This window comes from Pan paniscus, chromosome 4 (assembly GCF_029289425.2).
Source record: "Pan paniscus chromosome 4, NHGRI_mPanPan1-v2.0_pri, whole genome shotgun sequence".
Classification (NCBI taxonomy): Eukaryota; Metazoa; Chordata; class Mammalia; order Primates; family Hominidae; genus Pan; species Pan paniscus.
In genome coordinates, this window is record NC_073253.2 from 34,301,610 (window position 1) to 34,316,276 (window position 14,667).

Genomic DNA, 14,667 nt, shown 5'->3' on the forward strand with positions numbered 1-14,667 from the left:
CATGCCTGTAATCCCAGCTACTGGGGAGGCTGAGGCAGGAGAATTGCTTGAACCCGGGAGGAGGAGGTTGCAGTGAGCCAAGATTGTGCCACTGCACTCCAGCCTGGGCGAAGAAGCGAGACTCTGTCTCAAAAAAAAAGGAAAGAAAGAAAGAAAAAGAAAACTGAAACCATCATCATCCACTTTTTCCAATTACTACACATTTGAGATAGCTGGTTCTGTAAATCAGACGAGACAGTGCAATTTTGGCCTATCAGAAAGTGTTTACCACAGATGAAGACAATAAATACTATTGCTGGATGGTCCTGGGAAGCTGAGGGTATTGGAACCCTTCCATAACTGCCATGGCCAAGGGATGAGGATGCTTCCATTGCTTTTCCTGTTCACGTCTCTCTCTTCAGTTCACCCCCTCCCAAATGAGAAGCTGCATCGGATCTGCTTGCTCAGCATTTTGCATTTACTAGGTGACTCCTCCATGGATGAGGTCACTCCTTTGAAGAACAATACATGGTTATCCTTCTGTCTCAGTTGCACCTGCGATTAGGTGAGCAAGTCAAGCAGTTATCGTGGAGGGGCAGCTGATCTGAATAGTTCACTTTCCTCGTCCTAAATCAGCCTTCAATATTTACCATAAATGCAAGGACCACCCTGAGAAAGTTGAGTTTGTTGGCGTGAATTTTTCTTAATGGAAAAAAGAAAGTGAGGGAGTATATGGCCAACTAACCCTCACCATGAAGGAAAAAATGACATCCCGGGGCAGCTGACAATAGGGCTCTCTAAACACTTGGTGCCAGTGTGGAGGTGTTCTGGCCTCAAGGCAGCTCCAGGGAGAGGGTCCCTGGGAAAGAATGAACCCCTTCCTCAGGGCAGAAGAGCCTGCTTCACTGCACAGAGTGGTCTCTCAGGAGCTAGAAAAGTTAATGAAGTTGCTGAGCTTGAAAACCAGAAAGTAGGCAAAAAGAAAAACAAGTTCAACCTTCCTCCAACACAGGAAATAATTTGAAACCACAATCAGAAACTTTTTGAGCATTATGAAAGTGTAGAGGCCAAGGGAAATCTCCTCCCCTTCACCTTCTGCAGGTTTCCTGACAGCTACACCCCCTCCCAAATGAGAAGCCACATCTAACAAAAGGAAGGTTAACAGGAGAAGAGGCATATACACATTTATAAATGTGTACGGAGGCAGGTGGATCACACAGTGATTACTCCACCACGCAATGAGGTACAGATGGTTAATGGTTATATACCCTTCTGAGGAGAAAGGGAGATGGGGAAGTGAGGCTTATTTTAGGGGGTTAGTAAACCATTTTTAGGAGAATGCCATGGACTCGAGGAACATACAATGGCTTGGGACAATGTCTCGTGGGCCCGCAGAACAGACAATGGTTTGTGACAAGTCTATAAAAGTGTGTTGATGGACTTGGAATCTTTCTTTCTGAGACATGTGTTCAGTTAATGAAAACTCAGGAAAGTGACCAGAAGTAATTGTTTTCTTCTTCAGCAGGTCTGGACTTTAGGCAGATAAGGGAACTTCAGAGAACAATTTTATCCTGTGCTTTGGGGCGGACCGAGAAGTGGGGAAAGGGGGATCAGAGAGGTCTTGAGGCTCCTTCCTCGGTTCAGCATGTCAAAGCACCATAGTTTGGGGCATCAGCTTCTGAACCCCAGCAAAGGGAATAAGCATTTTGATGGCTTCTAAATCACCAAAACACAGGAGGAAGAAGTGGGTTAGCTGCTCTGGGGTATGGAACTATTAGATTCTGACACACTTACAGCCTTATCTCTGCCTACTACATATGAAGCTTTCTACTGACTATTCTAGAAGGTAACATACTTTCAGAAACACCTTTGCACTTTCAAAACTATCATGGCTTTACCAAAACCACTTAACTCAAAAGACTTTTCACTTTCAAAGGTCCTTCAACCAAAGTTAGAAGCATATTAAGTGAAATCAAGACCAGTCTGAAGGGCAATCAAAACAGGATCCCCATAGAAAACTGTGCCTTGAGCATGACTACAGCCCAATAAACAACTAAACAACCTAAAGGGGCAAATTTGACAGGAAATACACCAAAATATTAAAGTAGATGTCCTTGGGTAATACAAATTTGAGTAAGGTTGGTTCTATAGCCATACAATTTTTAAAGATTTATTTTTATTAAAAACACAAAACTTAATTAAATAAATATTAAAGTCCAAGTTGTTTGAAATATTTCCCTTCATAACTTGAAAGCCTTTCAATCTCACTCAGGAAAACGTTTGAACTTGGAACATTTTAACTTGGAAGCGACCTTAAAGATTGTCTGATAAAACTACTTCATTCTACAGCTGAGGAAACAGAGTGAACTTCCAAACACATGGCCGGTCAGGCGCTGACCTGGAACTCTAATCAGCAATTCCTACCTCCGACTTAATGCTCTCTCTATCACAGACAGAGCCCATCTCACCAAGGAATACTCCCCTTCAATCTTCCAGATAGAAAGGAAAAAAAGTACTGCAAAATATGTCTCTCCACTCTTCAGTATGTACCCAAAAGAAATAAAACATATGTCTACTCAAAAATGTGTACACGAATGTTCACAGCAGCACTATTCATAGAAGTCAAATAGCAGAAGCTACCCAAAAGTCCATCAGCTGAGGAATGGATAAACAAAATGTGGTATATCCATACAATGGGATTTTTTTCTCCATGAAAAGGAGTGAAATACAAATATGCTACAATATGAATAAATCTTAAAAACACTGACTGATATGGTTTGGCTGTGCCCCCCTCCCAAATCGTATCTTGAATTGAAGTTCCCATAATCCCCATGTGTTGTGGGTAGAACCTGGTGGGAGGTAATGGAATCATGGGGGCCATTACCCTCATGCTGTCCTCGTGATAGTGAGTGAGTTCTCACGAGATCCGACGGTTTTATAAGGGGCTTTTCCCCACCTTTGCTCGCATTTCTTCTTCCTGCCAGCATGAAGACGGACATGTTTGCTTCCCCTTCCGCCATGATTGTCGGTTTCCTGAGGCCTCCCCAGCCATGGTGAACTGTGAGTCAACTAAACCTCTTTCCCTTCTAAATTGCCCAGTCTCAGGTATGTCTTTATTAGCAGCGTGGGAACAGAATAATACACTAATGTTAAATGAAACCAGACACAAAGGATGGTATAATGTATGATTCCACTTACATGAAATGTCCAGAATAGGCAAATCTATACAGAAAAAGTACGTTAGGGGTTGCCTAGGACTGGGGGTAGGTTTAGAAAATTAGGAGATGATGGCTAAGGGCTGAGGGGTTTCTTTTTTGAGGTAATGAAAATGTTTGGAAATTCAGTATGGTGACAGGTGCAGTTGAAAACAAATGCTAATATCAACGTGTACTGCACTCTGTTCCAAGCAAAGAACAATACTGATAATGTCACATTGAGGAAAGAACAATCAGCTACATAGATTATCATTTCAATCAGGGCATCTGTACCTTTTCCATATTTGCTGCACTGCATTTGGTTGTGTTACCTAAGTTTGGATTCTTGCCTCTATCTGCCAAAATGATAAATTCTCCAGAGCCATTTCAACTGATGGAATGACCACCTTAAATTGCTGTGTATACCATCTCAAGGAACAAGCCAGGCTTGGCCAAGAGAGCCACGTGCTTTAAGGAAAAGTACATTATTAAGATGCAAGAAATGAATCTGCTTCAAATGGTTTGACCAAGTAATTATGTGTCTGGTGATTCTCTCACAAGCCAAATTGTTGGAATGTTGCTATCGGACATGCAGCCTCATGGCCTGCCACACCCAACACAGCCTCTTAGCAAGCCCACTTCTCTCCCACGAAGTCCGTGAACTCACTGGTAAGTAAATACCACTCTGTGATCAGTAGGTCAGCCACTGCCCAGATACAAAAAGGGCTGCAACAAATAACGTGCCACATCCTATTACATTTCAGATAAAGGAGGAGACCTATAATCCAAATACATCAAAAACAGTAGCTGAGCATAATTGTCTCCCCTGTTAAATGACAGGAAACTGCTCATTGTGCTTACCGTTTAGCAGCAAGTGGGAACTTTATTCTGACTACAGGCCTCAAATCCTTCCAGAGAACCTTACATGCTCTTAGGCTGTGATCAGAGGTGCCTGCCAACATTAACACAAACACAAGGCACAGAAGTCAACTCCCAGTTCACGTATCAACAACAGCTCTGGGGCAGGGACCCTGCTTTCAGGAGGAAATTTTTAAACAGGAGGGTGGGACCATGTGCAACTGACTAGCACCCTTGTTAGCACCACTGATGTAAAGTTAAATGATCCCCTCTCTAGTTAAAGTCTCCTAATTGTGATCTCCAGGACTCTCGCCAAAGATCTAACACAACTGTAAACATTTCAGAAGGCTCAGCTCACCATGGTTTGGGGCGAAACATACAGGCTTCTATTTCCTAAAATGCAGAAAAAGCAGACATTCTATTTCTTTAGGTCTGTAGTTCAGCCTCAGCACTGGCCCTATGTTACACAGATTTCTATTTTGATACCTGCAAGTAAACATTTTATTAATATTTTTATGAATAAACCTTAAAATCCAAGCCAACTTATTTTTCCATTATTTAAAAAATTGTCTCGGCCAGGCATCATGGCTCATGCCTGTAATCTCAGCATTTTAGGAGGCCAAGGCAGGAGGATCACTTGAGGCCAGGAGTTCAAGACCAGCCTGGCCAACATGGCAAAACTCCATCTCTACTAAAAATACAAAAATTAGCAGGCCGGGCGCAGTGGCTCACGCCTGTAATCCCAGCACTTTGGGAGGCCAAGGCGGGCAGATCACGAGGTCAGTAGATCGAGACCATCCTGGCTAACCTGGTGAAACCCTGTCTCTACTAAAAATACAAAAAAATTAGGTGGGCGTGGTGGTGGGCACCTGTAGTCCCAGCTACTCAGGAGGCTGAGGCAGGACAATGGCGTGAACCTGGGAGGCGGAGCTTGCAGTGAGCCGAGATCGCGCCATTGCACTCCAGCCTGGGCGACAGAGTGAGACTCCGTCTCAAAAAAAAAAAAAAAAGCCAGGTGTGGTGGCATGCACCCATAATCCCGCTACTCGGGAGGCTGAGGCACAAGAATCACTTCAACCTGGTAGGTGGAGGTTGCAGTGAGCTGAGATCACCCACTGCACTCTAGCCTAAGCAACAGAGCGAGACTTTCTCTCTCTCTCAAAACAAAAGTCTCTTTGTGATATTAAAAAATATTGAGACTTCATAGCTACCCTCTTCTGGCAAATAATTAATTACTTTGACCAAATTCATGTCAACTGAACAAAAGAGTTCAAGGAACCCTCACTGACAGCTTCCATGTGGTTTGAAGATATCCAAAAGGCATTTTTTCCCCATAAGCAGCTCAGTGAACAAAGTGAGTTCTGCCATTCTAGCTGCCAAATCTGTCATAATAAATGTAATATGATGCCAATAATTTATTGTCAGGGAAAATAACCCTATTATCAAATATTCTATTTCATTCTGCCTAGTAAGATAATACCTTGCAATATCCTGAAAGATTATGGCTTAATTACAAAATTTCCAGATCGGCACGACAAATAATCTTATTTATACAGTCTTGATATTCAATAAATACAAACATTTAAAAATCTAGATCATTACTAAAGGCACAGCAAAAATGGCTTTTTCTTTTTTACTTCTTCCAAAGATGCATTTACCCAGTAGTAATTAAAGGCCCTTCCCTTGTTTACAATGATAATATCATGTTTTCTGAGTCACAGAAAATATTAAAAATGGACAGGCTGCCACAAATTATTGTCCAGATGTTCCTTGGCTATCCCTCAGTTATAGTTTTGTTTTCATCCCTCATCATTATTCGTTTAAAACAGACAGCAAATGAATGGCATCTTAATCATCATCTACTTACTCTAGTAAATACTTCGATCAAAACGAAGCACTAAATCCAATACCCAGCATACAACTGCAGGAGGGAAAATGCAACTAAATAATTGGATGTATTACAGACAAGAAAAAAGCCCTGAAAAGAAAGTTGACAGATTAGATAACTACTCCCTCTATAAATGGGAATGGATGTTAAATGCTAAATATGCTATCTTTACTTCCTCCAGCAAAGCAAAACTAGGAGGAAAAAAAGTTAGTTGATATCCTTTTCAAAAATAGATTTACCACTGAATATATACAGTATTTCACCAACTGGACCACTGCTGCAAAGCCATTTGCTAAAAAACTACAGTGATAACCAAATTATCACACATACATGTCTCTTCGTAGATAAACTGACCAGATTATAAACAGTTCCCCTAGAAGCTACCAATTCTGTTATCCCTCAATAGGACATAGAAGACAAAGACCTTGTTCAAACCAGTCGATGAGGAGAAATCCAGAATTCCCTTCTATTTAACATAGATTTCCAAGTGTCTACCATATTGCAGAATCTCTGCTGGGCACTGTTTGTCTATCAAGATGAGAAATTCCTCCTTGCAGCCCTCAAGGAGGTTACAATCCCACAGCAGAACAGAGGCAAGAAAACAAGTAAATAAATACAAGTCAGGGTACAATTGTCTCGAAAAGGTTGCTCTGGGTTTTCACAAGAGGAGAACAGTATGTGTAGATGACTGTGGGAAGGCTCTTTGGGCATCAAGCATTCACATCATATCCTTTCAATAGCCCAGGAATAGGGTCCATGCTCAAAATGGGGGCAACACTTGACTCTCAAGAGTGTCAAGAAGCATCTTCATGTTCCCAAGGGAAAAATAACAAGATCTGACGCCCAGAATGGCAGTGAAAACAGACATACTTACATGTAAAAAGGATAAAGCACACCAAGAATGCAGAGAAGCATTGTCTGAGGATACCAAATAGTGCACCTGAAGTCTGTGGGGTCCTTCAGGAACACAGGCCTGTCGTGAACTCAAACTCAGACAGCAAAGAAGCCTAACAAAGGCAACTCACTGCTCAAAACCCTCATTAGCTCCTAGTACCTTATCCTTGATTAAAATTATCTTAGAGAAGACCCATCTAATCAAGTCTAGCTTCATTCGTAAATCTAATAAAAAAGACTGCTGCTGGAAGGCTACTGTCTGGGAAGTAATTGTATTTCCCAGGAGTGAAGACACGAAGAACAACAGAAAACAAATCTCTGTAGGATCCAAATATCAGCTTCATCTTTTTAGAACAGTACTTCTTAACTTCTTAACTAAGACTGCATGCATCCTAGGGTCTGGTAGACATGCCCAATCTATCTAAACAGTAAATGAGGAAATATATTAATCATTTGAGACTGCATTCACTGGTGCATAACTTGGCAATGCAACAATTCACCATCCTCCTAATAGATTCTTATTTTTTAAGAACATGTCTTCAGAGTGACGGAGGCTAGATTCAGCAGCTAGCTGCTATGTCCAGTTACGCACGTTGTTCTGTATTTTGTGTATCATGCTGAAGAAATCCAGATTGAACAGAGCCTTTCTTTGCTAAAGTGGCTGACGTGTAGAGATGCATAGGACAAAACCAAGGCAATGCACCCTGTGAAACTCGCTGTATTCAAACACCAGTCCCATGCCATCAGAGCAGTCTTATGCTTTGACAAACACCAGCATTGGGTAAAGTCGGATATGCTCTTGACACATTAACTTTTACTAAGGAAAAAAAAATCATAAATTATTGTTAACGACTTAGTACGAGAGCCTCATTTACTAACATTATTGTTTTTAAATAAGTTCAAAAGTAGGAGATAGTGGCTCTCACCTGTAATCCCATTACTTTGGGAAGCCGAGGTGGGTGGATCACCTGAGGTCAGGAGTTTGAGACCTGCCTGGCCAACATGGTGAAACCCCGTCTCTACTAAAAAATATAAAAATTAGCCAGGCATGGTGGTAGGCACCTGTAATCCTAACTACTCGGGAGGCTGAGGCAGAAGAATCGCTTGAACCCAGGAGGTGGAGGTTGAAGTGAGCCAAGATCGCACCACTGCACTCCAGCCTAGGTGACAAGAGCGAGACTCTGTTGCAGACTGAGGTTGGAACTTAAAGGAAAGCATGGATATGTGGTCTCTCCAGCCTGGCATCTGCAGGGCAGGTGGGCTGCTTACACAGTCTCAGGGCTCCATATGCAAGTCCTTCCTTCAGCCACCCCAGCCCAGGTACCAGAATGTGAACCAAGAAGCCACCTTGGAAGTGGTTCCTCCAGCCTCAGCTGTTGCAATCCTGGCCATTCCCAGTGGAGCTACTCCAGCCCCAGCCACTACAGCCCCAGCCACTCCAGCCCCAGCAGAGGTCCTAGATATCGTGGAACACAGAAGAGACCTCCCCATCATGCCCTTTCTGAATTCCTAACCCACAGAATCTGTGAACATAATAAAGTGATTGATGTTTTAAACTGCTAAAATGCCGTGGGGGAGGTGGGTTAGTTTGTTATGAAACCAACTCCTCTCTGCTTTTCCCACCTCAGGGCACAAAGCTTAAGCAGTTTATCAGCAGGCTCAAACAAAAAACAAAACAAAATAAAAAACGCAGAAAGCTCTTCATTAAAGAAAACGAACTAAGGAGAACTGAGGCAGATGTCATGGATATAAAACCCACACCCACTTCCACCCACGCCCAGAATGAAGACTGTTATCATTTTGGCCTGGTATGGTTGGCTTACACCTGTAATCCCAACACTCTGGGAGACCCAGGCAGGAGGATTGCTCGAGCCCAGAAGTTCAAGACCAGCCTCAGCAACACAGCAAAACCCCATCTCTACAAAATAAATAAATAAATAAATAAATAAATAAAAATAAATATTCCAGGCATGGTGGCACGCACCTGTAGTCTAGCTACTCAGGAGGCTGAAGTGGAAGGATCGCCTGAGCCCAGGAGGTTGAGGCTACAGTGAGCTATGATCGCAGCACTGCACTCCAACCAACCTGGGCAACAGAGCAAGACCCTGTCTCTAAAAACAAAAAATAAAATAAAATAAAAAATGGTTAAGGAGAGAGGTGGCTCTGGGGGTGAGATGTAGTGTCTGATACAGGGCTCCCCATCTTATCCCCATAAAGTGAAGATCCTCCCAGCCAGGTACACAGAGAGACCTGTCAGCCCTCTTGGTTCTTCCATCTTAAATAGGAATGGGTGAACAAACTCTGATCTCTGAATATACCTTGCTTCCTCCTCCAACCCCATTGCATCAGTAAAATCCCAACAGGAAGCCAGTGGCACCCTCAGATTAGGATAATTTGGGGTCTATTTGCCAAAATGTGAGAAAAAGAAAAAGAGATAGTACAATAACGAGGGGCTAGCAAAAGTGGAACTGTCACTCCTCTAAGCCCCAGGGACCAAGAGAGTATTTTACCCAAGTGGAAAAGGCCAAGAGTCCGTTACCAAAAGAAAAAAAGTTATCTTGAGAGGGGAAGTGATTTTCAGCAGATGTACACAGCCAAACGGAGGCAATCTCACAGCAGAATGAACCTCAAGCTCACTCTCCCCACTCCTGCTCTTCGCCTACTGGGCTGCTTGTTGGCTGAACCCGGCCAGAAGCCCCCAAGCCTGGCTGTCTGCTGATGCAACTTATACAGGCAGAGCAGGGTGAAAAAGGGTGGAGCGTGGGTGTAGAACGCACAGCAGAAGGCACTTATGTGTCTTCCAATGAGAAAAATGAAAGTCAGTAAGAAACTCCAGGAAGGGGAAAATGTAAAAGAAAGTCACAGTGCAAATAGGATGCCTGCTAAAATGTGGCATGATGCAGTGAGCACACTGGAAAGAGAATGTATTTAAACTCATTTCTTAAAGATAAAGAAGCTGTGGTGTTGGAATCACAGAGAAAGAAATCAATCAGAGTATACCCCTATATGCTGCAACAAAACCTATTTTCGGCTTTTGTCTTTCAAGAATCAACCTACATGTAAAGCCCAGATGACCATTTAAATCTCAGAATGTATGATATCAAACATAATAGCCTCACAGTAAAGGTGGCAGGAAGAAAGGAAGAGGTAGGGCAGAAAGTAGAGAATCAAAAGGTACTGTTGAAAGTAGATGAAACAGGAAATAGAAATTTACCAGTATTATTAAAAGTTATAAAACTGGGAAGATGGTAACCAATGGGGGAAGGTTACCCCAGCCCTATGCACACAACATGTGAACACCCAGGCATTTCCGCTTCTGGAAGGAAGTGTGTTCAGCAAACACAATGTCCTCAGGTTCTGGTCACTCAAAGCCCTCCTTTGGCACCAGTTCCTACCCTGTGTTCCTAATGTCACTCATCTTCCTATTTTAGATGCAGCTGTTGCCAATGGAGAGAGCTCAAAGTCTTAACAACTTTAAAGTTTTTTTTTTTTTTTCTGAGACGGAGTCTTGCTCTGTCTCCCAGGCTGGAGTGCAGTGGTGCGATCCCGGCTCACTGCAAGCTCCACCTCCCAGGTTCACGCCATTCTCTTGCCTCAGCCTTCCGAGCAGCTGGGACTACAGGCGCCCGCCACCACGCCCGGCTAATTTTTTGTATTTTTAGTAGAGACGGGGTTTCACCGTGTTAGCCAGGATGGTCTCGATCTCCTGACCTTGTGATCCGTCTGCCTCGGCCTCCCAAAGTGCTGGGATTACAGGCTTGAGCCACCACGCCCGGCAACAACTTTAAAAATAAATATTCACTGATTTTCTTCCATGTTTTACATTTCACTTTTATATGAACTACTGAAACTATTTCATTTTGTGACAAAACAGTAAGTTTCCTGATGTGAACTGTGAAGCTATAGCTGTTTCAGTGAATTCCCATTTTAGCCAACTTGCCTGGATAAATACACCAAGAAAGACAAATAGTTGTTTGGGCTTCATTAAGATCACACTTTGTTGTTGTTAGATTGAATTAAACAAATTTCTTGTAACTGTGGTTGCTGTAAGAGGGGTCTGTTTCTGTATTAAGAAGTCTCCTTGTACTCACCTTAAGTGAGGTCCTCAAGCATTGGCAAATCAGTTAGTAGTATCTTTGAGCACCAAAGAGACCCTCTGCTTAGTGAAGACATTCTAATTTGCAGCGTCCATGGGGAAGGTGGACCTGCAAACTGGAAGCCAGATGCTAGATGATGAAGTCAAATCCTACAACTTCCAAGATTTCAAGAAGGTAAATTGCTAAGACATCCTGTTTGCACCTGCAACTCCTTACCTAGAGGGAAAACCACAATCATCTAAAAGATAATTGTTTATAAAAATGTGAAGAAAGTAGCCTCAAGTTCATAAATAGTCCTCTGAAAGTTTTGTTTTTGTAATATTGGCTGAAAATGTTCTGACTCAGTTAATTGCCAAATAAGGAGACTTTAGTTATAAAATCTTTATTGCGAGCTAATTTTTATCATGTGCCTCAAGCTTTTAAATTTCATGTTTTTGCTGGAAAAAGGAAATTTCCTGACTTTGCTTTACTAAGCCTATAAATACATACACCAAAGAAGTAAAACAACTTTGAGAGGCTGAGGCAGGTGGATCACTTGAGGCCAGGAGTTTGAGACCAGCCTGGCCAACATGGTGAAACCCCATCTCCACTAAAAAGACAAAAATTAGCCAGGTGTGGTGGCACGTGCCTGTGGTCCCAGCTACTTGGGAGCCTGAGGCATGAGAATCACTTGAACCCAGGAGGTGGAGATTGCAGTGAGCCAAGATTGCGCCACTGCACTTCAGCCTGGGCGACAGGACAAAGTGAGACTTTTTTGACAGTGTCAAAAAAAAAAAAAGAAAGAGGAGGGGGGGGAGGAGGAGGAGGGGGAGGAGGAGGAGGGGGAGGAGGAGGGGGGGAGGAGGAGGAGGGGGAGGAGGAGGAGGGGGAGGAGGAGGGGGGAGGAGGAGGAGGGGGAGGAGGAGGAGGGGGAGGAGGAGGAGGGGGAGGAGGAGGAGGGGGAGGAGGAGGAGGGGGAGGAGGAGGAGGGGGAGGAGGAGGAGGGGGAGGAGGAGGAGGGGGAGGAGGAGGAGGAGGAGGAGGAAGAAGAAGAAGAAGAAGAAGAAACTTTACACATTTTCCAAGTATCCTGCAGTTTCTTCTGAATTTTCTTTGTTATGTTTACAAAAATTAATATCAGAGGTCTATTTGAGCTATTTTGTAATATGTATACAGAACGGAAACAAAAGTGAGTCGTATAAATTATCACACACACACACAGAGAGAGAGAATAGCAAAATAACTTAACTGGTCATGCCTGATCTCCACTCCTGAATTTTACAGTTTATGTGGTTATTTTACATAAAGAATATTCTACAAAGTGCAAAAATTGTAATTACTTTCCTCCTCAAAGTGCAAGTTTAAGTTGTAAAATCAAGAATAAACATTTAAGGTTCAAAGGTAAGCAAAAGAGGCAATAAAAAATAGTGATTTAACTAATAACTATAGGGAGGAGGAGGAAGAGATAAGGTGGAAGAGTGGAGGGGGTAATGCAATGAGCAAAATCATCACTAGTTACTGTCAAGAAACAATGGTTTGGGGCTGGGTGCAGTGTCTCACACCTGTAATCCCAGCACTTTGCGAGGCCAGGGTGGGCAGATCACCTGAGGTCAGGAGTTCGAGACCAGCCTGGCCAACACGATGAAACACCATCTCTAGTAAAAATACAAAAATTAGCCAGGCTTGATGGTACATGCCTGTCATCACAGCTACTCAGGAAGCTGAGGTGGGAGAATCGCTTGAACCCGGGAGGCGCAGATTGCAGTGACATGAGATCACCCCACTGCACTCCAGCCTGGGCGACAGACGGAGACTCCATCTCAAAAAAAAAAAGGGGGGGGGGGGAAGGAAAGGAAAGAAACAATGATTTGTATATTAATTAAAACCTCCAGAGGAACTAAAGCAGAGACAGCTACATGCTGTTGGCTCTGAGAAGTGGGATTAGAAATGAGAAAGAGTGGGGTATGGCAGACTCATCCTTTTATTTTAAACCCTCTTATACTACCCAGGTCATTTTTACCATGTGTATATATTTGAATAAATATTGTTACCACGTATAAAAGCTGGTTCTAAAATATGAATATCATGTATCTCATATATGTGTGCCTGTGTGTGTGTGTGTATATATATATATATGAAATTCCATTTATATGAAATTCTAACTAAAGTGACAAAAGTCAGATCAGAGGTTGCTTAGAGCTGGAGTTAGGGAAGGAATGACCACAAAGGGGCCTAAGTAAACTTTTTTTTTTTTTTTTTTGAGACGGAGTCTGGCTCTATCGCCCAGGCTGGAGTGCAGTGGCGCAATCTCGGCTCACTGCAAACTCCGCCTCCCAGGTTCACGCCATTCTCCTGCCTCAGCCTCCTAAGTAGCTGGGACTACAGGCGCCCGCCACTGCGCCTGGGTGATTTTTTGTATTTTCAGTAGAGACGGGGTTTCACCGTGTTAGGCAGGATGGTCTCGATCTCCTGACCTCGTGATCCATCCACCTCAGCCTCCCAAAGTGCTGGGATTACAGGTGTGAGCCACCATGCCCGGCCCTAAGTAAACTTTTGGAGGTGAAAAAAATATTCCATATGTTAATCGTGGTGGTAATTACACAACTGTATATGTGTGCCCAAATTCAGGGAGATGAGCACTTAAAATGGATAAATTTTCTTGTCTATAATCTATACCCCAACCAAACTTTTTGAAAATTGCACTAATGGTTTGAAAAGCATGGGGAAAATCCACTGTAATTCCCTCAAGAGAGTACATACCCATGCTTGATTTCAAATCATAATGCTTTTGTGGCATAGGCAATGTTGTTTCAAGCTCTCACATCAGTGAATACAAGCTCAGAGGGGGTTCTTCACAGGAGAGGCAGTCACACAGGAGAGTCCACAATACCATATTATCACGTATCTGTGAGATGTATGGATCAGAAAATGGGGATCTTTCTCCAACACTAGAAAGCAGCAAATGAAATTTTATGAAGGTTTTATTTTTACCCTCCAGCCTGAAAACTATCTTCTTACTGATTTCATTAGGACTAGGACAACAAAGACTTGAAGAAATCTGACAAAGCCATCAGCTCGTCATTTCTGTTTGATTTCTTCAGCATTGTAGAGTTCGATCGTTGCTTTGACCTACTACCTCTTTTTTTTTTTTTTTTTTTTTTTTTTGAGACAGAGTGTCGCTCTGTCGCCCAGGCTGGAGTGCAGTGGTGCAATCTCGGCTCACTGCAAGCTCGGCCCCCCAGGTTCACGCCATTCTCCTGCCTCAGCCTCCTGAGTAGCTGGGACTACAGGCGCCTACCACCACGCCTGGCTAATTTTTTTTGTATTTTTATTAGAGACGGGGTTTCACCATGTTAGCTAGGATGGTCTCGATCTCCTGACCTCGTGATCCGCCCGCCCTGGCCTCCCAGACTACCCCTTCTTAAAGTGCACTTCGCAGGGGGCCCTGGAGCCACATTGGTAACCACAGAGATAAGGGCCCTCCTGAAGCTGACAGGAAGGCAGAATTTCCTTACCTTGAGGAAAGACTCAAAGCATTTGTTTAGAAATATGAAGTTATGGGAAGTGCTAGGGGTCTTCCACTTGCCCCTCCACCCTCTCCAACCTTCTTCACCCCATCTGTGCCCCTGTAGGCCAAGGTACATGGAAACCCTCTGGCTTCCTGCTGGGTTTGACCCACAGCGGCCACCATCAAGAGATGAGAGGGGAAAGGGGTGAAACTGAGGTAGCCATCTCTCCAGCTCAACTCCCTACCACGATTGGTTGCAACCCTCTATGG

At 43.4% G+C, this 14,667-nt stretch overlaps 1 protein-coding gene across 4 annotated transcripts in view; it reads right to left on the reverse strand.

The window, feature by feature from the left end:
* RASGRF2 (Ras protein specific guanine nucleotide releasing factor 2) overlaps positions 1-14,667 on the reverse strand; it is a 278,300-nt gene that overhangs the window by 230,156 nt on the left and 33,477 nt on the right. Inside the window, exon 2 of one of the 4 annotated variants that reach the window (XM_063604178.1) lies at positions 4,035-4,125. The exons of the other annotated variants lie outside the window; for them this stretch is intronic. The gene's annotated coding sequence lies outside the window, so the exon portion shown is untranslated. The remainder of the gene's footprint in view (positions 1-4,034; positions 4,126-14,667) is intronic. 4 annotated transcript variants of the gene reach the window in all.